This window comes from Nelumbo nucifera, chromosome 2, assembly GCF_055504915.1.
Source record: "Nelumbo nucifera cultivar China Antique chromosome 2, China Antique-T2T, whole genome shotgun sequence".
In the NCBI taxonomy this organism is placed as follows: domain Eukaryota; kingdom Viridiplantae; phylum Streptophyta; class Magnoliopsida; order Proteales; family Nelumbonaceae; genus Nelumbo; species Nelumbo nucifera.
Window position 1 is genome coordinate 95,060,338 of NC_142650.1, and position 24,462 is coordinate 95,084,799.

Sequence of the window (24,462 nt, forward strand, 5' to 3'; positions counted from 1 at the left end):
AACTTTTTGATGCACCTGATTGAATCACCACATCAGTTGTCCAACATAGGATCTTAAGTGGGTAGGGGCTAACATCAAATCCTTATTTATTTCCATTAAAAACTTAGACCAATGATTTTGAGCTTAATAGGCTTAAAAAACCTAAAATACCAAACAGGCCCTCACTTAAAACCAAGAAAGGACAAAACCACTTTTAAAATCTCATCAAATTTATGTTTTGTGCCACTGTTAGACCCAAATACGGGGATGCAATGTCTAGCACGCCCCAATCCCTCATTGGACGCACGAAACCCATGAGAAGCCACCTAAAATCTAGAGGATTTGTTGCATAAAGAAGGAAGGGTCAACTGCAAGCCCCCTTCTCTCAAAATCCTTGCCTATTTCAGTGAAAAAATTCTGTTAAGCTATAGACACTATAGTAGACAAGTTTCAAACCCATCTCCCTCCATCATTTCTATAAATAGAGGCTCAGCTTGAGATTGAAGGAAGAGAGTTTTCTAACTCCAATAACACACCCATCTTACTTAAAATCCCAGAATCTTTAAAGCCAACCTTAAGTCTCATCCTCTGTTTTTCTTGACTCAACACTAGAAACACCCAACCTAGCTCCTGCCTCATTCAAGTTTCATTTGAAGTCTATTCAGTTGCTTGCTTTTAAGTCAATTCTACCATCTCTGTTAAGCTATAAACACCCATCTTACTTAAGTCTATTCATACACAAGAGGTAAGCCTCTCATTCCACCATTTCCTTGCTTTTAAGTCAGTTCCAAGTTGCTTAAAGCTTTGAAATCTTAGAAAATTTGCATTCACAGCTTCCTCCAAATTGAGAAAAAGAGGTAAAGAAGTTAGGGTCTTAGGGAAAACAGTTCCTAAAACCCGATAACATCACCTCAAATCAATTCTAGGTGGAGTTGGAAGCGCTTTTACCAAATTTTAGGAGTTTTGAGCAATCCCATTATTTGGTGTTTTGTTGGAAGTTGAGCTTAAATTACATCTGTAGTGGGCTTCTATAGTAGCTTGGAGTGAGGGGTGCCTAACACCTTCACTCTCCCAATCCTTTGAAACCAAAGTCTTTTGGTTTGGTGCCTTTCCTTGGTAGAGAACAGAATCACTATTAAAGTTAATAAACCATTTTTCAAACTTGAAAATGAGGGCCCATTTCTTCTAAAAAATAAATGGCAACTCCAAATCTTTTTGAGCTGATTATGAGCCTTCTGGAGCTCACACACCCCTAGATGGAAACATTATTTTCAAGAAGGAAACCCCATTAAGTAGTAGGATTACCCTTTGCTTGACTCCTTTCGTTTGTCTAACAAGTAACAACCAGCAATAAGGGAACAATTCCTTAACATTAATGTATAATACTTTTAGGCCTTAAACCTAAACTAGCTAAACTTGCTAGAAGCTGTTAATAACTAGGCATTAAAATCTATGAGCATATACATAATGGCCGAAAACTGTACATCCACACAAATCGTTGGATCATAAAAGAAGCTTTCCAAACTATATCGTTACTAAATCACATGTTTGTGTTTTTAGAACATCACATGTAAAAATTTTTAATAGAAAATCACTTGGCAGGGGCTCCTATGTGTGGTCAGGTCAAGTAATGATCAACGAATCAAGAAGATATATAGGTCAAAACCAGAAGTAGAAGGAATGGCTCTTTGGAGAGGAAGGCGAAGCATAGGAATAGATCACACTTTTGATGTTTCCTTCAATTGATCTAATAACCCCCTATTGCTATCCTTATTTTCTAGAAGCCCTACAACCTACCCTCTCTTGTTAGTGAGAGAGCCTATTAGACAAGACTAATTGCCCTCCTCTTGACTGTGTGCTAACCCTTGAATGAAGTAGACGTTAGGTTCTTTGCCACATTGTTCATAAAAATGCTTGGACATACAAAGGCGACCAATGCCATCTCTATTGATGAAAAAGGTCTGGAAGTCTTAGCAACTATTTTCTTTAGTCTAAGATGCAATTTTGAGCTAAAAGAGACTCCAGATTTGGAGTAGCTCACCTTTTGACCCAAGGCACTCTTTGGGTTGAGAGACATTCAGTAGATCACTTCCTTTATCTAATCTAATGATGCTTTATTGAAAACATCAAAGTAGAGAAAACATTAGAGAAAATTAAGAATAAGTGGGGGGATGGGGGGTCCCCTTTCCTTAAACCTTTTTAAGGCCTTTTTTAGGGGTAGCCATTTACCAGAATTTGATAGGGTATAATAAAAACACACTTCATGACCCACTTAACCCATCTCTCACCAAACCCATACTTTTCCATTACTCTTTGAAGGAAGCAGCATTCCACCCAATCAAAATATTTACTTATATCAAGTTTGATTACCATAAATCCTTTTGAGGATTTTGAGCTTTTCATGAAATGCATCACTTATAGGGAAGGAGAATGTTATTAGATATAAATCTACTAGTTAAGAAACCACTTAGGTTGCTAGAGATAAATCTCTATACGAAGGGTTTTATCCTATTCACCAAGATCTTGGCTATATCTTTATAAATAGTATTACATGAAATGATTGGTTTGAAATGAGCTGCTTCCTTTAGGGCTTTTACTTTTAGGATTATGGCTATGAAAGTGACATTGATATTTGGATTCCACTTACCATCTCTAAAGAAAGCCTTCACCTCACTTATTAGGTCATTTTTAACTATACCCCAAAAATTCTTAAAAAAGCCTTCACCCTTTGTAACTCTACATTTCCCTCATTTGAAATTTGCCTATTTGTGGACACTAGATCATTCCCAATGCCCATGGGATTTGATGAGAGAAAGATGTTCTGAAAATGGTTCCAAATGATCTACCTAACCTAATCATTCCCTTCCGTCCTTTCGCCTTCATTGTTCATTAGTTTGAGAATTCTATTCTTTGCTCTCTTTCTAATGGTGTCCTAGTAAAAAAATTATATTTTTATTACCATGAGCAACCAATTAAATCTAGATGTTTGGGTCCAAAGGATTTCCTCCCTCTTAAGTAGGATATCCAGATCATATTTCCAAGTCTTTAACCTTCCATTAATCAAATGTTGGAACCATCTTTGGCTTTCTCTTCAGAAAACCTCACCTTTTTCTTTTCTATCAAGTGTTGGACTTTCCAAAGGACTCCCTGTTCCATTTTTTCAAAACACTTTTTATCAATTGGTTTAGCTCTACAGTCATCCACATTATCCTATAACTTTCTTTAATAATCTCTTCATATTTTTCATGGGTTAGCCACATTTCCTCGAATCTAAAAGGCTTTCTACCCATGATAGTTATTGGCTCGGTATTTAGGCATATAGGCAAGTGATCTGACCCATGTGAGGGTAAGGAAAAAAAACCTAGCTTCATGGAATATCTCTAGCTATGAACTATTGGACAAATCCCTATCCAATTTTGCTTTTATATGTTCATTAGCACTTTTGATATTTGTCTAAGTAAATTTTGGACCATTGCTTTGTATTTCTTCTAGCTCCCACCCTCTAATGATTTCTTTATTTTTTCTGACCTTCCTTTTCTTAACCTGGCTTCCTAAAATCTGGTCAGTCCAAAATCATGTTGAGATATCCAAGGAAACACCATGGGCCTCTAATTTTGTTAATAAAGTTGTCCATTTTCTAACGAAAATCCTTTTTCCCCTTGCTGGCTCCCCATACACAAAAGTATTTGTCTGAAGTATTTGATCCCAAAATAGAGCAAACCCTACAGTCGAACCTATTGAATCCACCCCACCAATCCAAAGCCAACAAAATGGTCATTCTCTGATATGGATGCCATAAACACAATTCTCAAAGTAACACACCTAAGAAATCAACCAAACTCTATCTAGGTCAAGACTTGTGAGAATTGAACCATGTATATATATATATATATATATATATATATATATATATATATATATATAACGTCCAATAATAATAAAGATCATATATAGTGGATCAAATCAATTACATTGCCTTTCTTTGATCCTTCCCCTAAAAAATAGTTGAATTAGTTTCTTAATAATTAACTAATGCAGTCAAATTAAATGGGATTGGATTTGATCTTCATAAATAATCTTAGGGTCCATTTGGTTCATAGTTGGTATCAGAATCAAAACCCCTTGGAATTGAAATCGTAACAATCTATTCCCATACTTTGTTTGGTTCAGACAGGAATCAAAATCAGAACTGGAATATGATAGAATGGAATTTAAATTCCATTCCCAAGGGAGGGGGACAGAATGGCCATTCCCTCAAATGTAAGGCTGTAATTGGATCGGATTTAGCAAAATCCAAATCTGATCTGATTATTGAAAACTCCATGTGAATCTGATTCAAAATCCAATTGGATTTGAAGACCTTAGATTCCAATTCAAGTTCTAATGGACTAGGATCAAATTTGGATTTAATCCAACTCTGCTTTAATTTTTTAAAATACAAAAAAAAGTTAATTATTTTTTAACTTTTATATTAATAAATTGATGTAAATATAACTTATTGAATTTATATATATTATGTAAATTCATATATAATATACATATATATATTAAAATATAATGGTATAAAGTTTATATATTAAAATCAATAAATATTATAATATAATTGGATTCAGATTTTAATAAGATTAGATGGAGTCAAATCTGAATCTGATCCAATTATTAATGAGATGGAGGTTGTAAAATCCTAATCCAATTTGATTACATAAATACATCATCTGAATTTGATATAACCAGATTCAATGTCAAATTGGGCTTCAGATTTTCGAATATCATTGACAAGCCTACTCAAATGGAGAATGCCATTCCAATATCAATAGGAATGAGACTACGATTCTATCCAACAAAACAGCTGGAATTTGAATTGGCTATTCTGATTCCGGTTCTATACCCCTATTCTTACCAACCAAATGGGCACTTAGTTTCATTTCACATGGAAACATGGTAGGTGGCAATAAAAATGCAAACACAAGACTAGGTTCTTGATCGTTATAATTATAATAAAGAAAGACTAGAATCTTGACCTTTACCTAATTTGGAAAAAAAATAAGAAAAATAGTATCTTCACAATATTAAAAAGAGGGAAAATTACTTAAATATATCCTGATGTGTTCACTATTTAAATATACCTTGTGGTCGGAATGTATTAGAAATGTAAGAACCCCACCTAATAGTTTAAACTTTTAAATTGAATGATTTGCTTGGAGCTTGTTTGACCAAATTGTCAAGTGTCGATCTTCATTACCTCCATTATAATCAATTGAAATTCAGCACAAGAAACAAGATAAGGGTGGACCCGTGCTAGTCACTTCAAGCCTGATAGGTTTTTGCGTAGATTTTTTTGAAGCCACCAAATCATGGAACTTTGCTTAATCTATCCATTTGAACCATTAATGGCAATTGATCTTAAAACTTTCAACCTTTGCCAAGGTAGGGATACAGCAGGTGGATATGTTCATAGGCGACCTTAATACTGCCCTTTACTCTTTGAAGGTGAGGTATCTAAGAAGGCAATATGCCATGGAACATTCCCCATTTTCAAGTTTGATATGTTGCAAGTGAGCAGCATTATACAATTTATTTCACTAATACTGGGTTTCCTAATCAATTTAAGAAAGAAGAATATTGTCAGGCATGATTTTTCAAAACTGGATCGGACCAGACGGTCAGATCAGAAAATCTGGGATGACCAATTCCTAAAGTCATTATTTTGCCGAAAAAATGATAATTTGATCAGTAAACCATTGACCCAGGCAGTTGAATCATTTGAATCGGTCAGCAGTTTTGCCCATTTTTTAATTTTTTTTTTGTCAGAACAAGCCATCTGTTCAATTCAAGTAGTCAGACTGTTAAACCCGGAAACCAGACCCCTAACCAGTTCATTGTCTGATTTGATTTTACAAACCTTCTTGTCAGATGAAATTCCCTAAATAAAAGATCTCCAACTCCATCCATTCTCTCTCCTTTCATCTTTTAACTTTTTTTGTTTCAATGGGAAAAAAGGCCCTTCTAAAACCATCAAGGGCATGTTTTAATTTGAAAATATAACAGATAGCAAAGGGCATCTGCTGACCATCAAATTAAGGGCGAAAGGAAAATAAAACAAAATGTTACATTCCTTGATATGTGATATGTTCTTTTTTTTCCTTTATTTTTCCCTTTCCAAAAATGGTACGAAGGCAAATCCATTCACCATTATTGTCCTGAAAGAAATAGGCTTAATGTCAACATCTTTACTTTGTCTTCATGGGTCTCACTAATGACTAATCTAATCAAGCAACCAGGCTCTCTTTAAAAAAAAAAAAGAAATTAGGTAAAAAAGAAAACAAGCAGCCTGTCCACACTATGTCTTTCGTCCATCCCATGAGAATGGTATTCTTAAGTTATAAGAAATGAGAATTATATAAATATAATATAAAATAAAACAAAAGGAAGAGAAAAAAATTTATTGGAGTGGGTGAGGATGGTTCAATTACTTAGGTTGGGCTCACGGCTCCACCTAGCCTAACTCGGTTTCACTTGCACCCCTACTTGTTTATTTATAAGATTACGACCCTATAATGTGTATAAGACAGTCATATATATATAGAGGTAAGTATATATGTTGGGCTTCATTTTCTTATCATGGAGAGCCCATGTATATGTATATATGACATACATGCATGTATTTAAGACCTATACATATGTTCTATTGCATGCATTATGTATTAGTCCTAATCAAAGTCTCAAATCACTATTATCTAAATGGACTTTTTACTGACCTATCTTTTAGAAAGATTTTCAAATTGTAGCATCATTAAAGGTCCTTTGATTTCATGTACAAGCTCCCTAAGGCTTGAAAGTCTTTTTTATTAACTCTTAAAATAGATTTTTAAAAAGTTTAATTTGTCATAGATCACCCGAGAAATTACAAATCAATTAAGGACATGTTTGGTTCAATTCTCAATCTTTTTCATTCTTGTTCAAGATAAAATTCTAAAATGCAAGAGTGGGTAAAAATGGGTAAATTGAGAAAATATTGCTATTAACCAAATGATTTTTATCCTGAAAAATGAATTCTTTTCAAACTAATAAGTGTCTTATGTTGTTCCTTTTCATTCTTGAAAAAAATTGTGTTAACATTCATAAACAACAGGCCTAAGTCTCCAAAATCATCAACATAGATGTTTACCAGTAAGATTGTCAATTACTAGACTTGGTCCAATTTAGTATTGGATCATCTACAAATAGACTGAACCAAATCCGTAAAAACCAAGTCCAATCTAGTCCAAATAAAATGCAAATGGACCATCTTGGGTCCAATCCAATCCAAATTGAATCAAAACACAGAAATAAAATTAAAAATCCGGAAAATATATAAAAAGACCTACAAACACCTACTACAATCCAATCTAGTCCAATTAAAATGCAAATGGACAAGATTGGGTCCAATTCAATCCAAAGTGAATGAATAAAAGCACTTTTGTAAAAATACTTCAGTAAAAGTGATTTTGTAAAACTAGTTTTGTAAAAGTGCTTTCATAAAAGAACTTTTATAAAAGTACTTTCATAAAAGTACTTTGGTAAAAATACATTCATAAAAGTGCTTCCATAAAGCAATTTTGTAAAAGTATTTTCGCAAAAGAGCTTTTGTAAAAGTGCTTTCATAAAAGTATTTTATATAAGTGTTTTCATAAAAGTAATTTTCATAAAAGTACTTCTCATTACTTTTATAAAAGTGCTTTTTCTAAAAGTGCTTTCATGTAAAAAGTACTTTTATAAAAGATCATCTCATAAAAGTACTTTTTTAAAAGTACTTTGCTTTCATAAAATTACTTTTATAAAAGTGCGTTCGAGAAAATGTTTTCATAGAGGTGTTTTTCTGTTGGTGGTTTCTAAGAACTGGCGTATAGTTTCTTTAAAGAATAAAATGGGCAAGATGGGGCACAATTATTTTTCATAATGCAGGCTACCCCAATGTTCATGCCATGGGCTGATATTTTCATTCTGTCTAATTTTTCATTCTAAAAAGAATGAGGTCAATGGCAAGAATTTTGTAATCAAATGCTCCAATGTTATTCAATCTTGTTCATCCTAGATAAGAATGTACAATAATTAAAAAAAAATGAGGCCCTGAGCAGGGAATCAAACATGGCCTAAGCTGTCCCAAAGATATATAGGAATTTTTATCATCAAGTGCAAATAAAATTAAAGTAATAAATATATAAATATTTTTTATTAAACATTCACTTTTCTTTAAGCAATTCTCTCTCTCCTTTGCATTTGTTATAGATTTCAGATTTTTATCATGGTTTTCAAAACCAAACCAGACTGGATAGTTGGACTGAAAAAATTGGTATCCGGTCAGGCCCGCTAAACCATTTGACCTGGTCAATGGTTCATGGGTCCTCTTTTTTTTATTTTTACTGTTCTAAATAAAATAAAAAACAAAAAAATAAAATTACTTAAGATCCTCGTACCAAATCAATCAATCGAATGTAGGGTTAGAACACCATTTTCATTCTAACCCTTCGTTCTGCCCTCCTCTTAGCCCTCACACCCATCACCTGCGGTGGCCAGCACCTCCGACATTCAATGACAACATACATTTGCCAACGGCAATTAACTACGACCAGTGATGGCAAGTTTGCACAGTGCCCAAAGTTCTTTGCAATTTCCAGTATTTCTAGGCTTTGCGAAAAAGCGATTTTGTAGTGGCGCCCATTCCTTACTCCCAACTGACCACCTTTGGCAACCATCGCCTCCGGTGTTCGATGGTGACACACATTGAACGACCGCAATTAACAACGACTGATGATAGCGAATTTGCAACAGTGGCTAGCGTTTTTTGCAATTTGCAGCACTCCCAGGCTTTGTGCCAGACAAGTTTGCAGTGGCGGGCAATTCTAAAGATTTGGAGATTGATTGTGAGTGTTTTTGACACCTAGGAGTAGTTCTAAAGAAATTCTCAGAAATTGAAGAAAAAACAGAGTTGTGAAATTTTTGCTTGGTTGAAACTTAGGGAGCAGCATTTGGCATGGTGATTAGGTACAAATTAATATAATTTTTTTGATTAGTTAGGTAAAATAAATGTATATTGAAGTCTTTTAGAGATCAACCTTTGTTGCATAGTAATCTAACATTTTAGAGTGAATGCTCCTATTTCTCCCCTTTTATTTTGGTGCCAGGGGAATCTATCCCTAGGAATCTTGATTTTAGGTCAAGGATTTTTGCATTTTAGGATTTAACATTCTAGAGTTTTTTTTTTCCTGTATTTTTTGCAATTTTTTGTTTTATTTTATATTTTTTGTGTTTTTTCTGTATTTTATTTTTATATGTTCTATGTATTTTGTATTATAGTATTTTTTATTTAGATAGTTTTATTTTCTATATTTTTTCTGTTTTTATTATTTATAAATATTTTTATTTTTAATTTATTTATGACATCATGAGTTGAACCATTCAACCCGGATGATTGAACCGCTTAACCGAAAATCGGTCCCCTGATGGTTCCATTTTCAGTTCGTTTTTACAACCATGATTTTTATTAATTATGCCAAAGTCAACTTTTATTTTAACGTTATAATCAAATTGGTAATTTTATGATTATTACTATTAACTTTTTAAAATTACAAGAAATGATCCATGCTTTTAATAGAGTTAGGTAGCTTTACATTAGTGGGTCAAAATGGGTTAGGCCCCAATTCTATACCACAATACCAAATGCATGATTTTTAAAACCAAGCTGGAGATTGAATCGGTTGGGCGTTTGGTTCTGGGTTGAATGGTCCAATTATTCAAATTGAACGATTGGCCTGTTCTAACAAAAAATTATAAAAATTTAAAAAATAAAAAAATAAAAAATGATCAAAACGGTTCAAATGATTCATCACCTAGGTCAATAGTTTGCTGATCAAAATCAACAGTTTTTGAAGAAATTTTGGTTTTGAAGAAAACCAAAATTAATTACCTGATTGATTTCCGGTTTTTCTGGTCCGACCATCTGGTCTGATCCGGTATTGAAAACCATGACCAAAAGGGAAAATAAGACAAGTATCGTAGACATCCAAACTTGAAAGAAAACCCAAAGCCCATTTAATGAGTTAGACCGGCACCTTGCCTCTTCTTCTGCTCTTTCATCTCTTGATTGCCTTCCTCTTAAATCCACTTTAAATGAAGCATATACATAATAGTCAAGAAGCCTTATTCGCTTCCTACTTCAAGGAAGCCCCCCAAATTTGAAAGCCTTAGCTGAAGGGGTATTGAAATCTTCCTTGTCACTGTCGTTTCTTCCTTTTAGCTCGTGCCTCTTCTACTTTCTCTTTGAACCTTTCAAACGTCTCCCTAGCAAACTTTTCTCTGCCCCAAAAGACCAGACCCACTGAGTTTGCCACGTGGATGTCTCTCTCTACATGAGAGTCACTGGCTCAAGGCTCTACACTTGGACTCCTACACGGTTCCACCCCTAGTCCTGCAAGATTAGGCTCTGCCTGAACACCCGCGGTAGGAGTACCTTCCTCTAAACTAGGCTCAGAACTGGGGAGGAGTGGAATGGCCGGCGGTCTTTCCCTGTCGTCTTTGGCAGCTTAGACTGCTGCTCGACTTTTGCTCCAAAACCTCCACCTCAGACCTGCTAACACAGTGAGCCTCACCTCGGGAACTCTCTGAGTCAAACCCTCTCAGCGTCTCAGCCACAGATAATTCAAACGCCTCTCAATTGTTCTCTTACACCTTAATTAGCTTCAAACCTGCCTTCTTACAAGCCAATTTTGGCAGAAATAAACTTCTCAGGTTTCTAACCAGAGTGATCGGGACTACACCTCTCAGCGTTTCAGTCTCTCCCAAATCGTAGCTATAGGAACTACACCTGTCCCATCTTCCACCTCTTAAATGGAGGCCCACTCCCCGGCCCAGCTCTAATGCATGATATATCCCCTTTTGGCCTAGCCCCCGAAGTCTCGCCTAAAACTCTCAAAAGACAAAACTCTGCTCGAAGATGTCAAATTCGATTTTGAATTGGCATCACCACCAATGGGCATCCGGTCTATGGGTCCCAACTTCTCTGACACAGGGATCAACGCAAGCTCAACAGAAACCTTCTCCGACCCTGTCCTTCGACTATCTTCACCCTCTGGCTCCACCTCTGGCTTCTTCCTCCGGCGACTACAGTTTCCACCAAGCCGCAAGCCCTTGCGACGCCGATGACATTTTACCAAACGAAACGCCGCCTTTCTACAAGATCCCCCACGTTTCATTTCATTCTCTGGAGCGTCCAGCTCGGCTTGCCTCTCGTTAACAGAGGAGTGGAACTGCCTGAGATCAAACACTAAAGGGTGATTGCGACCATCTTAATCTTCTTGAGCAGAGGTCCTTCCAAGTTTCAACATATCCTAGAAAAGGTTGTACGCATTTTTTTGTGTCGAGAAGCCAGTATTATCCAGTTCTTGCATCTTAGTCCTTCTAACCATCAGGTCTGCAAACGTGTTAGATCAAATTTGAACAAGATAATATCTGAATCCAATCCAATTAGAATCCAATAAATGAGAATTCTAATATTCACAGGATCAAAAAAGTAGATATTCAAATTTGATTTATTTACATGTTCAATTATTTGGTTCAATCAAAATATTAGTAAATATATATAAAGATAGGTAGTTTGAGTTTGTGGAGTTGAATATAAAACTAAATAATATATATTAGCTAGGTTTATAACAATTTCAATATAATCCAAATAATTCTAAAGAATTTCAACACTAAAATTGGTGTTACATACTTGAGTATTTGTACGTATAAGAGGAGAGAGAGAGGATATAGTAGATCTCTCCTAGTTGGGAATCTTGGGATGCGAGATTGCGAAGCAAGTATTGACATTATATAGTACTAGATCAGGTCCCCACTGATTATATGAATCAACAGCCCAATTCTCACTCAATTGAAAAATAAAGACACAGAACCAATCATACCGGGATCAATTATGACACTGGAAAATCAGCCAATCAACTGGTGTCATAAAAGATGTGACCAATCAGGTTCATGACAATTTTAGGAGGTGTGCTTCAGCCATGTCTTTACAATAGGGCTGCAAAGTCAGGTTGAGGCCAACCTTGGCCCAATCCTAATCCTAATTCATCCAACCTTTAATTCGACGTATCCAATCCTAATCTTAATCTTAACTAAATTCTTTTAATTCCAACCCAACCCAACCTAACCCAAAATCAATTGTGGGTTGAGTTGGGCTCCAACCTTCTTCCCATCTTTTATAATATTATAAAACTTCTTAACTAATCTCATATTTGTTTGTTGATATTTTTATTAGTTCTTTAAGTAAAAAATTTATAAAAAAAAGTGTTTGAAATGACTATATTTTTTTATGAGTTATGACTTATAATAGATCTTTTATGGACAAGCAAGCTATGGGTGGTAAAACAAAAGAGATAAGATAAAGAATAAAATATTCAAAAATATAAAATATATTATTAAGGTTTTATTATTTCTAATTAGGATTAAGTGAAGTGATTATCTTAAAAGAAACAAATGATAGTATGTGGTGGGGGTTATACAATTATCATGCACATAACAAATCAATATATGATATATCTGTATATATAATATATTTATATGTGATATATACTATAGAATCAGGTTCGGGTTGGGTCGGGTTGCCCGAGGGATTAACCCTAACCCAACCCGAAATAAAGTCGGGTTCATAAATTTTAATCCTAATCCTAACAGGAGCATCAACTTGACCCATTAGGTTTGGGTTCGGGCCAACCCAACCCATTTTGCAGCCTTACTTTCCAATATTATAGATTTACCCATAGCTCTGATGTGGCATAGTTTGAGTTCAAACGACCACAATTAATGCTCTTCATTATCTTAGTGGTTGTTGGACAACATGATTGGTTTTGTTTTTGAAAATAAAAATAACTATTGTATTAATAAAATAATGTATAGTAAAAGGGATAAGTAGACTGCACTCCACCACATAATTCGAATTAAACCAGAGACTTGCAACAATTCAAAATTATAAACATCTCCACCTTTAACACCTATACCCACTCGTGAATTGACTTCAATTCTGAGCTGGTACCTACCCCCAATGTAGAGTGGAGATAGGATTTCTGAAGGTGGACTGAACGGTAAAACCCCATTATTAAAACAGCTTAAAGATGTTTTTGTTTAAAGAAGAAAGTCATCTAATACAAAAAGAAAAAACAACTGTCATATCAGTAAAACAATATATAGAAACAACTTACAGATATTTTTGTCTGAATCAAGTAACCAATCTAGTATAAAAAGCGATTTATAATTTTATTCAACTTTACACATTGCTCTATTTTTTTTTTCTTTTTATAAACTCTTCAAATGTGAAGACAATGATAAAAAAGCATGGGGATCCAAGAGGATAAATAACTTTTTTTTACCCCATACCATAATGTTTATTTTTAGGGAAACCTTCAAACAAACGACTCACCATAACTTTTCAAAACGTCCCGTAACCCCATCATGTCAGTGGTTTGATGTTAAACATTAAACACAGTAACGGGTGCTAATAAATTACCATTTTACGTGTTAGAAAATTTCGATTCCATTCGGTTGTTCTAAACCTGGGTCCGACCCATTGACATCCCTTTCCTCCAGGCTTTCATCGCGTAAACACAGACGACAAATTGTATTAATCTATGTCATTAGGAATTGACTTTCGCTGAAAATGCAGTGAATGCTTCCTAAATGGTGGAAAACAAAGTCACGCAAACTCTTCTTTCTTTTTTCTTTTTTTTTTTTTTGTCCGTGTGTGAGAGGGAGGAAGCTAAGGCTTATAAATATATACAAACGAAAGAGGGAGGGGAAAATACCAAGTGTAGAAACTTAACAATGGCTGTTATTGTGGAATCTCTGCATAGTAACTGCGATCTCATCACCAATCATGGCGAAGCCAGGCTGCCCAAACAGATGTGGGAACATCACCGTTCCGTACCCGTTCGGCCTTGGAGACGACCCAAGCTGTTACAGAGACGATGGTTTCCGGCTGATATGCAATCGCGCTTTCAGCCCTCCCAAATTGTTTGCTGCAGACATTCAAATTATGGAAGGGAAAGAAAAGAACAGTTCCATCAACAATACTACATTGGTGGAAGTCATAGAAATATCATTAGAAGAAGGCCAATTGCATGTCTACTCCTTCATGGACTATGTTTGCTACAACAAGGATTCGTGGGTTAGTGCTAACACGTCCAGAATCTTCATGAATATGTATAAAACGCCCTTCACTTACTCCGACACTCGCAACATATTCACGGCTATCGGTTGCAACATTCTAGCCTCCAGTACCTACGATAATGGGAATAAAACCGGTTGGCATGGAAGACTTCAATACGGGTGTTACTTGTACTGCAGCGGCATGGGTCGTTACTGCCAGACCACCGTCGCCAAGGGACTAAAGGTTCTTCAAATGAATTTGCAGGTCCTAGATAACTCATCATGGGATATTAATCCATGCAAATACTCTTTCATCGCTGAGAAGGAGTGGTACAACATCTCCAAAGACGATCTCTCGGGCTTTGATTTCTACAAGAGAAACAAAGGAATGGTTCCAACAATACTCGACTGGTCGATAGAGAAAGAAAAGTCATGTGAAAATGTTACGACGAGAAACGAAACTACTTATGCATGTGGCAACAACAGCAACTGTTACAGGTCACCCAACAATTGGGGATATCTCTGCAAATGTTTGGAAGGCTACCATGGCAACCCTTATCTCGAACATGGATGTCATGGTATGTATATTACCTTCCTCTTCGCCAAAGACTACTGTTTCTATATATCTGGTTGTCTTTGTTTAATTCAGTCCCAATTTAACTTCTGTTATAAATTGTTTGCAGACATAGATGAATGCGCGGATCCAAATATGAATGACTGTTCATCAACAGGGATTTGCACAAATACGCTTGGGAGTCACCATTGCTCTTGTCCAACTGGCACGGACGGAGACGGATTAAAAACTGGTCGCGGGTGCATCCCTTCACAGACAAAACTTCGGGCAATTCAAGCGTCCATAGGTAATTTAAAATCTATACAAGTATTATCTTCAGTTACTCGGGAATCGCCATATGGCCCAGCTCCACCAGTCCCCCAACCCAAGTAGTTAGCTCCATTAATTATTATTTGTCAAATCTCAACTCAACTACATTATTATGTCCACATGCTATTTTTTAGGCCAAAATATGGGATTGTCCGTACTTTTACCAAAAAAAAAGGAGGGAAAGTTCCCTATCAATACTCTATATTTTAGTTCGAATGACAATTTCGTAATCAAACCTTAAAATACTATAATTTAATACTCAAACTTTTAAAATGTGACAATCTAGTACCAGTTGTTAATCAGTTTATGAATCAGCAGTTAAGTGATATTTGAAAAGTAAAAAATGTCTTTGAATGTCATCTAATTCTCTTTAACAACCATCTAATGGTTAACAAAAGAATGAACAATCCCAAATCCTATTCTCTTTTATTCAAAAAAGTTGGTGATTGTTTAGAAGAATCTAGAATTTGGGATTGTTTATTTTATTGTCAATATTTGAATGGTTGATAAAGAGAATAAGATGACATTTAAAGGGCATTTTTGATCTTTCAAATGTCACGTAATGGCTGATTAATGAACTGGTTAACAGTAGGTACCGGATTGCCATATTTTGAAAATTTGGGTACTTGATTGTCACATCTTAAAAGTTTGGATACTGAATTGTTGCATTTTAAAGTCCGGGGACCAAATTGTCACTTGAGCCAATGTACAAGGTACTGATTGGAAATTTTTCCATAAACAAATTCAGAAGAAGATGAAGGATGGAGGGAGATTGCGAGTGAAAAGGGGAAACAAACCGTAAACAATAGTGGAACCAATTGTGGCAGCCATGGAGGATGGAAAAAATCTAGGAGTTCTGCCAATTATCATCACCCCTCCTCTTTTATCTTTACCTGTTGATGTAGAACCTCCTTAAACCGTTGGTTTTTAGCCGTCACGACTTGCCTTCACTATGGCTTGGAGGATGAAGTCCGGATCTCATGCTTATAAAATCTTGGAAAGCACAGCATCCAACCGCACATCAGGATTCATGAATATCTCCCATAATGTGTGTAAAATTTACAGGGAGATATTCCCAATGTGTGAGTGAATGCTTGAGCTTTCAGAGTGTGTACAGAGTATTTGTTAGGAGAACCCGTGGCTGGAAGATGGATCCAACAGAGAGCTCAAATAATCTATGACTAGGTTGGAAACGCCAATGATAAATTAGAGCTAGATTGTCACAAAAAAAATCAAAGTAGACCACTAGAACTCCTTTTGTTTGGAATACATTTTTATTTGCTCTAGTACAAATATATGGGAATATAAATCATATTGTAAATTCTGGTTTATTTTGCTTCATGTTTTATTTGTAATTCATTTGCTCTAATATTCTTGAACCAGTAGAAAATGCTCTAGATATTTGCAATTCATTTCTTTGGAGGTGTTTTTTAGATAAACATTTATCTGATAAATACTACTTTAAACATTTTTTGCTTCTCCTATTTGGTTGGATGTTTTATGAGTGTTTCAAGTAACACCCCATAAAGTTTCTTTCTATCTCAGACAAAGTCCGCCACATCAGCATTTCATTTCAAGAAATGCTCAGGTATTGGGAGAAACATGAATTTGACATTTCCCCAGATGCCCCATTGACATAAATCAAAACGTGTCAGTTTTCCAGTATATATTTGATAAAGGTTGAAACCAAATAGTGGTTTCATATAAGCCAATGAGTGGAAATAGGAAAGAGGAAGGAGTTAGAATTGGCTAAAAGAGAGAGCCTGAGAGAAGAGGGGTCTAGAAGGCAACGTCTGTCGAGTGAGGGGTCTTTCTGTAATTTATTATTTATATTTCTTATTTATTATGTAGAGAAGAACTTGGTTTTTAGAATGTTTTAGTACATGCTTTCCTGGGTTGATAATTAGATTGGACTAGATCAGATGCACTTGCCATGTTTATTGTGATTTGGAAGTCTATGTTCTTATAAATGATTTTGCAATATGTGTGTATGTTTTTCTGCACATTATTCTTCCTTAAATTTAGACAAATTCTTTTTTATGGTTCAAAGTCTAATATTTAGCTTAAGCAAATCTACTTAAATTGCATCTCTATTTTATAATTTTTCTCATTTTCATGCAGGTATTGCCTTTGGCATCCTATTTGTGCTATTTGTCAATTTTCTATATTGGGGAATTAAGAATAGAAAGCAAAACATACGTAGAGAAAAATTCTTTCAACAAAATGGAGGGCTTCTACTAAGGCAACAACTTTCTTCATATGATGCAAGTGTGGAAGTTGCAAAGATATTTGCAGAAGAGCTCAAAAGGGCAACTAACAATTATGATGAGAGTCGAATCCTAGGTTGTGGTGGCTATGGTACAGTATATAAAGGAATTTTACCTAATAATAAGATAGTTGCCATTAAGAAGTCCAAAATAGTTGATGAAAGTCAAGTTGAACAATTCATCAATGAGGTGGTTATTTTATCTCAAATTAACCATAAAAATGTGGTGAAACTTTTAGGTTGTTGCTTAGAATCTGAAGTTCCATTATTAGTTTATGAATTCATTACTAATGGGACATTGTCCCACCATATTCATGATGAGGGACACCAATCTTCAATTTCATGGGACAACCGTCTAAGGATAGCCACAGAAACTGCATCTGCGCTTGCATATATGCATTCTACAGCCTCTCCTCCAATCTTTCATAGAGATGTTAAACCTTCCAATATTCTTTTGGATGATAATTATATAGCAAAGGTATCGGACTTTGGTGCTTCAAGATTAGTTCCATTAGACCAAACTCAACTTACAACATTAGTACAGGGCACAATGGGGTACTTAGACCCAGAGTATTTTCAAACAAGTCGATTGACAGAAAAGAGTGATGTTTATAGTTTTGGCATTGTTCTTGCAGAACTATTAACTGGTAGAAAAGCACTTGAATTCAATAGACCTGAGAAAGAAAAAAAATTTGGCTCTTTATTTCATTACTTCAATGGCAGAAGACAATGTTTTGGATATTTTGGAGGAAAGAGTAGTTTATGAAGCCACCATGGATCAACTCCGTGAAATCACTAAACTTGCAAAGAGATGTCTTAATATGACGGGAGAAGAAAGGCCCCCAATGAAAGAAGTAGCGACAGAGCTGGATGGATTGCACAGGTCCAACAAGCATCCATGGGATGAACCTCATGAAGAAGTAGAATGCTTGCTTGTTGATCCATCAAATTAATGAAACTGCAATAGTACTACTGATTATGATAACTTGGGAGATCAAGTTGTAATATCATTAAATAGAAATAGTGGCGGCAATGACTAATTTTATAAAGAATCTTTGCTCTATTGGTTTCTTCTTGTTAATTATATATATGATTTCTAATATTTTAGATGTGAAACTCTTACATTGATAGAAAGAAGAATAGGGACTTTTTAATATAATAGCTAACTGCTGGTCATTAGCTACTGCATGAATTAATTTTCTTTTTATTTTTTAAGTGATTGTCTTTTACTCTATGCTATAAAAAATCTTTTCAGAAACAACTAAATTTACTAGTTACAGTACTGGCATAGGTGCAAAGTTTTAGTTAGAATACTTACAATAACATAATTGCATAAATTGAGTGTACTATCTGGCATTTTAATTTTGTGTATGTAAACCTCTAATATAGAAGTTGAAGGCGATATAAAAGGTGGAGAAAGTGGCATCTGATTATGGAACGTTTAGAGAATGACAATTTGAAGATCAAGCCCTGTAATTCTTGTATTATTAGTAGAGTTGGTTCTCTATCATCTTTAAAGCATTTTCTTGTTCATGTTGGTTTAGCATATAAGATGTAACTTCGTTAGCAGGTTGTGCTTGTGAATCCAGGCGAAGGTAAAGAAGGTTTTCTGTAGCTTTTCTCTCGCTGTTCTGGTTGTTGTGTACGGTATTTTAGGTTGAATTTTTATACAATGATGGGCTGCATAAGCTATCCTATTCACTATCATCCTCACTACAGCAAGCTTTTACAGACCTTGGTATCCACTTGAATGTGCAACTCAGATTGGCTTTCAATGTCCTAGCTTCTCTTAATTGGTTCCATAGATATGGCACAATGCCATTGCCATGCAGACTGTCGTTTGGCCATTGATCAACCTCCGGCCTCTATATATTAGGGCAACCTAGGACTAGTTTTCTCTAGGGTTACACAGATTACGATTGCTGGCCAATGGACATAAAAGGATAACTGCAGTTTGGGGAAACAATAATGCTATGCTGATTAACTATATCTTGAATATCAGAGATACGTTCTTAGTATTTGGTCCATCATGGGATGTAGTATCTGGCAGGGAGAATCTAGTGTCTGAATACTAGGTTGGTGCTTTAATGCACTGCACGTATACGGACCAATCAAAATGAAAATAGAAGGGATTGTACATATAAGTTGACATGTTGAGGAGGCTTGGCTTTGTATGATGGCAAAATCATGGGCTGACCAGGGATTTGAGCTTGGGAGCACCTACCTACGTGCAAAAAATACCAAAGTTGGGTCATTGTCCAGTCTACACTTCTCAACAATCAACACATTGGATAGCAGGGGCCATCATTGGGTTGTGTCCCTTTATGTACAAGTTTTGATGGGTTAAGTACAAGATCATGAAACCCTTGTCTCAGTGATTTATTGATAAAAAACCATGTCTTACTGATTCCTGCTTAACAAATCTACAGACACAATCTTTTATTATTTTCTACTAATATGCTTTATTCTATTTCTTGGAATAAAATCCCAAGAAACTTGAACCAGAATCTTTGCACAAACCATGAATCAGGACCATGGTCAAATGTACTTGGTTGTTTTGTGTCCAACTTCTCTGGAAAATGTATCTTATCATGCTGAATTGCTATTGCTAATTTTTGGTCTCAAAGATCTCATGGGGATCCATGGAGTGATGGTTTCGAATCCACTCTATATACCATTAAATGCTTAAACTTGGAAATTTGAAGCCAACTTGATAGCTATTCTGTGATCTGTTTTTTTTTTTTTTTTTTCCCTGCCTCTGGACCCAGAATTTGAATTATTATTTATATCAAGAATGCATGGATCAAGGGAATGCCTTGATTTGGTGAATTCCTAGGGGACAATCTTGAGTTAAAATTTCTATATTACATTCGATCATTTTATTATTACTTATCTTCTGTTCTCAATTACACAATATGCAGGTTACCCAACTTGATCTCCACAGGCATTTTCATGCCCTTGGTGCTGGAGTGATAGAAGAAGTCAGGGTGCAAAGAGACATGGTTGTTCTTCTCTAATGTTGCTGTGCTCGTGGGGTAGTAAACCCACTCCACCAGAGACAATCTCAACTCCTCTGCCCCCACCTACTGGTGGTCCTTTGCCTATGCCAGGCCTTTCACTAGCTGAGCTTTTGGCCTACGAGAGACAGTTGGCAATGAGCAAGATGGCTGGTGCCCAGGCACTGATGCACCCCCAGGGTCAGCATGCACTCAAGCAGGCAGCTATGGGACAATGAATGATCTACTCTGACTCAAGAAGAATTAAAGTTGGAAGAACGAACTGAGAATGTAATCATTGTCAGACACTAGGAAGTGGGAACATATAAGGCCCTAAATCGTTTCCTAATTTGAACTACAAATCAAAAAACAATAAGAGAGCATGTTGGAAAACTGAAATCAGAAAGAAGAAGAATAATCAACTTCGAAATATAATTCAACCAGTATCCAAATTCAAGCAGAGCAATAAAGAAATCCAAATCCAAATTCCTAAGGGAAAGCAAACACAACAAACTAATTCACTTCATCCCATACCCGCACGTTGTGATACAATAAATCTTAAATACATGAAGAAAACAAACTATCCCAAATTCATTTCTCTTCCCTCTTCTCTTGTTTTCTCGTTGCATCATCCATTAGTACTTTAGAGAAGAAATCTTGCAATGAATCTGATGGTGTGCAATCCGGATGCTCCTAGCTGTAGGGCAGCCCAGATGCCTGTCGCCAAGTAGGTCGCTCAAACTGCATGGAAATGGAGGTATCAGAGAACCCAGGGTGGCTAACCCGGCGAGGTCGCTCCGATGCTTAAATCAGTAATAGTATATGCAAGCTGAGACTTTGAGAACAAGGAGAGATAGAATACACTAAATCGTGCGTACTTAGGTCCTGGGGGGTTGATGCCCTTATATAGTTGAGCTGTCGTGGGTCTCATGAAACGACTCTGGGATCCTCAGCCCACGTAGATGAGATCCATTTCCGCTTTAGAAGGAGAGTAACACACCGGTCAAAGAGGATAAGGCCTGTCGTTACGCGACATGATCTCGGATATTCGGAGTATGCTAAAAAGCTTTTGGAGTTGATTACGTGTCAGTTTAGTACTTGGGTGTCGAACTGGCTTTGGTGCTGAGGTGTCCGAACACTTGGGCTCCCGAACAGTTGACTAGGCTCCCCTTGCTGAGTTGTCATCTTGTTGGTAGGTCATGTCCACGTGACCTACCCCTCATCAGAACCTATTGACTACAAAACAAATGTGTACGGATATACAAAGAGAAGATGAATCAAAACTGAGTTGTTGAATATAAAAGAAATCATGGCCTTATATAATCTTAGAAATGGAGACACCTATGAATCACAGAATAAAATAGGAGTAGATCCATCGGTGTATGAATATTTTGCAAACATGAACTATACTCACCGATTGCCTGGATTTGGTGTGAAAATCCATTAATGGAAGCAGTGAAGTAGATTGATCCCAAAAAAGAGTAGGAGCAGATCTAAAAAAGATAAAATCAGACAGTTAGTGAAAAAAAAAGAAGGAAGAAGATTCAATGAGTGGGTAGTTGATTTCAAAGAAGGAGGAGGAGGATAATGGTTTAGCAGTGGTCTTACCTCGCTGGAGGTTGGTTCGGCCTTCTATTCAACGATGGAAGATGGTGATGGAATTCTCCCTGTTCGGCTCTCCCAATCTCTTCGATTGGATTGGAAAATGAGGAGGGAATTTTTGTCCCAAAAAAAAAAAGATATTCATATCTGGAATGAGAATCACATTCCCTGGGGAGGGGTCAGGAGTGGCCATTCCCCCATAGAGTGACCATTACCCCATACGAGTGATTTCCATTCCCCTAGAATGGAAATGGGATTCCGATTCCTTCAAACCAAACATTTGGTATCAGAATGGATCATTCTGATTCCGATTCCGGACCCTTATTCCTTGAACCAAACAGACTCTAAGACTACTTTTCTGCACCAATGGAAGAGGGAGGAATTGGTTTCCCAAAGCCAGCTCTAAAGAACAAGGCCTTAGTAAGATTTCGTAAGGAAGAGATGCACTTTGGGTTAAATTTCTCAGCTCAAGGTATCTTGGTGGAAAATTGATCTGCCAACCAAAGGAAGGCTCAAATTCCTCAAGTCTGTGGGCTAGCCTATTGGACTGTAGGCATGATCTAGCGAAGGGTTCCACGGGTGAGATCTTTCTCTGGTGATGTTGTATTGGGGCCCTCCCCATCGGCGATGTTGGATCCCTTTCATATATTAAAATCCTAGGTATTTGCACTTGGTTGCATCCAATAAAAGAAGAAGGAATCGCATACATTGGCTGTAGTTGACTAATGGTGATTAGATCACTGATGAATGATAGATTTCACAGCTGTTAATTATTTTATTAAGCTATTTACTTCATCTAATACTGGTTTGTCTACTATTGGTTTGATCTATATTTCACCTTTAATTTCCAATGGAAAGAAACATTTTCTTGTGGCATACCTTTTATGGAGGGGATCGAATTGGTTCTACCGGTAGAGGGTCTAGTGCAATGATACATGGCAAAAACCGATTAAAAGAGCAAGTTATGGCCATTTCAAAATACCTTCACTATAGGAGGGAAAGTTATGGACAATACTAACCTTGCTAAGCAATTAGTCCTTTCAAATCGAATGAAGGCAAGCATGGTACTGTTTGGTTGTTCGATGAGAGGTTTTGCGACTTAGGCGTGGTTCCTTGTTCGATAACACTAAAGTAGTGTTTTGTCCGTGAGAATAAGGGTCTGGAATCAAAATTAGAATGGGTCATTCCGATAACAACTGTTTGGTTGGATAGAATCAGAATTCCATTCTCATTCCTGATAGAAAGCCTAGAACGACATTCCTCCATTTAAAGGAATGATCATTCCCTCTCCCTCCTTTGATAGTGAAATTTTATTCCTGTTGATTCTAATTTCCCTTCCAAACCATTTAGTATTTGTTATTCATATTATCAAACTATTGCCACATTAGCATATTTCGTGCTTGGTGTGGTCAAAGAAAATTTAATAGTGTAGTTGATAAATTGATTCTGAGCAACTAACCCTACCCTGTGGGAGACACTTGTCCCTTGATCCAAGAGGCTGAACAAGTTTAAGTGGTTGATGAAATCTCGGATTAGAAGGACTCTCTCTTTCAACAATAAACTTTTGTAATATTTTGTGCTAGAGGTCTCAATATATGTAGGGCCCTCTAGTCTATCAGCAATATATGAAAATCTGAGAAAATTAAACTTCACTTGGGACTGCAATAGCCAATTTAGTTTGTGTGCATCTGCAATTACAGGTTGCACTCGTTTATCATAGACCCTGTCACACCATAAAAACGCCCCACTTTTAAAGTTTAAACCCCTCTTTCTCTCCTTCTAGCTTTGCCTTAACAAATTACATGAGAGGGGAGAAAGCACTCTCTTCGAAAGGAGGTAACCACATTTTGCTTTGATCGTATGCTATTACTGATCGATCACAAGAAGTGGATGCCTTTATTTTCTCATCTGTCTCAAACTAGAGCAGATCTGAGCATTAGGAAATCAAATCAAGCATTGTTCTTTGCAATCAAACTTAGAAAAGTTCCTATTCATCCATAGAAAAGTCTCTGTTCAGTCTACAACGAAGCGATCTGACCTTTCTCCTCTACTTTTCGATTGGAGATACACACATCTGATCTGATCCCAACACCCCTGGTTATTTCGAATCCAAACCTATTCGGTGAGCTCTTTGATGTTATTGTCTGTGTTTGAAATTTTTGTTTTAACAAAAGCTTCACTTTATTTTGTTTGTTGTACATCTTCATTTGCATCTGAGAATTAAGCCAAAGAGGGGTGAATCTTGTCTCCTACCTTGGTGGCTTATATGATCAAATAGAGAGATGTTGATCTATATGGTCAGATGCCCTCGATTCAGAATAACCTTGGTGTGTATGGATAAATCCTGCACCAAGGAAACATATTTGTCTTGTCTCCTACCTTCATTTACTATTTGTTATTCATATTATCAAACTATTGCCACATTAGCATATTTCTTACAAGGTATTATCAAAGTATAGTAGAATAGTTGATAAATTCTGGTTGGTGAATTCTCATATTAGAAGGGTCCCTTCAAACAATAAACTTTTATCTTTGGGTCATAATCACTTCCCTGGTTTCAT

The 24,462-nt window shown here is 36.2% G+C and overlaps 1 pseudogene across 1 annotated transcript; it reads left to right on the plus strand.

Annotated features, from left to right (window-relative positions):
• Positions 1 to 13,848: 13,848 nt before the first annotated feature.
• Positions 13,849 to 18,343, plus strand: LOC148802559 (wall-associated receptor kinase 5 pseudogene; annotated as a pseudogene). The gene is made up of 3 exons (XR_016082456.1): positions 13,849 to 14,732; positions 14,838 to 15,014; positions 17,159 to 18,343. The product of XR_016082456.1 is annotated as a wall-associated receptor kinase 5 pseudogene (transcript).
• Positions 18,344 to 24,462: the final 6,119 nt, after the last annotated feature.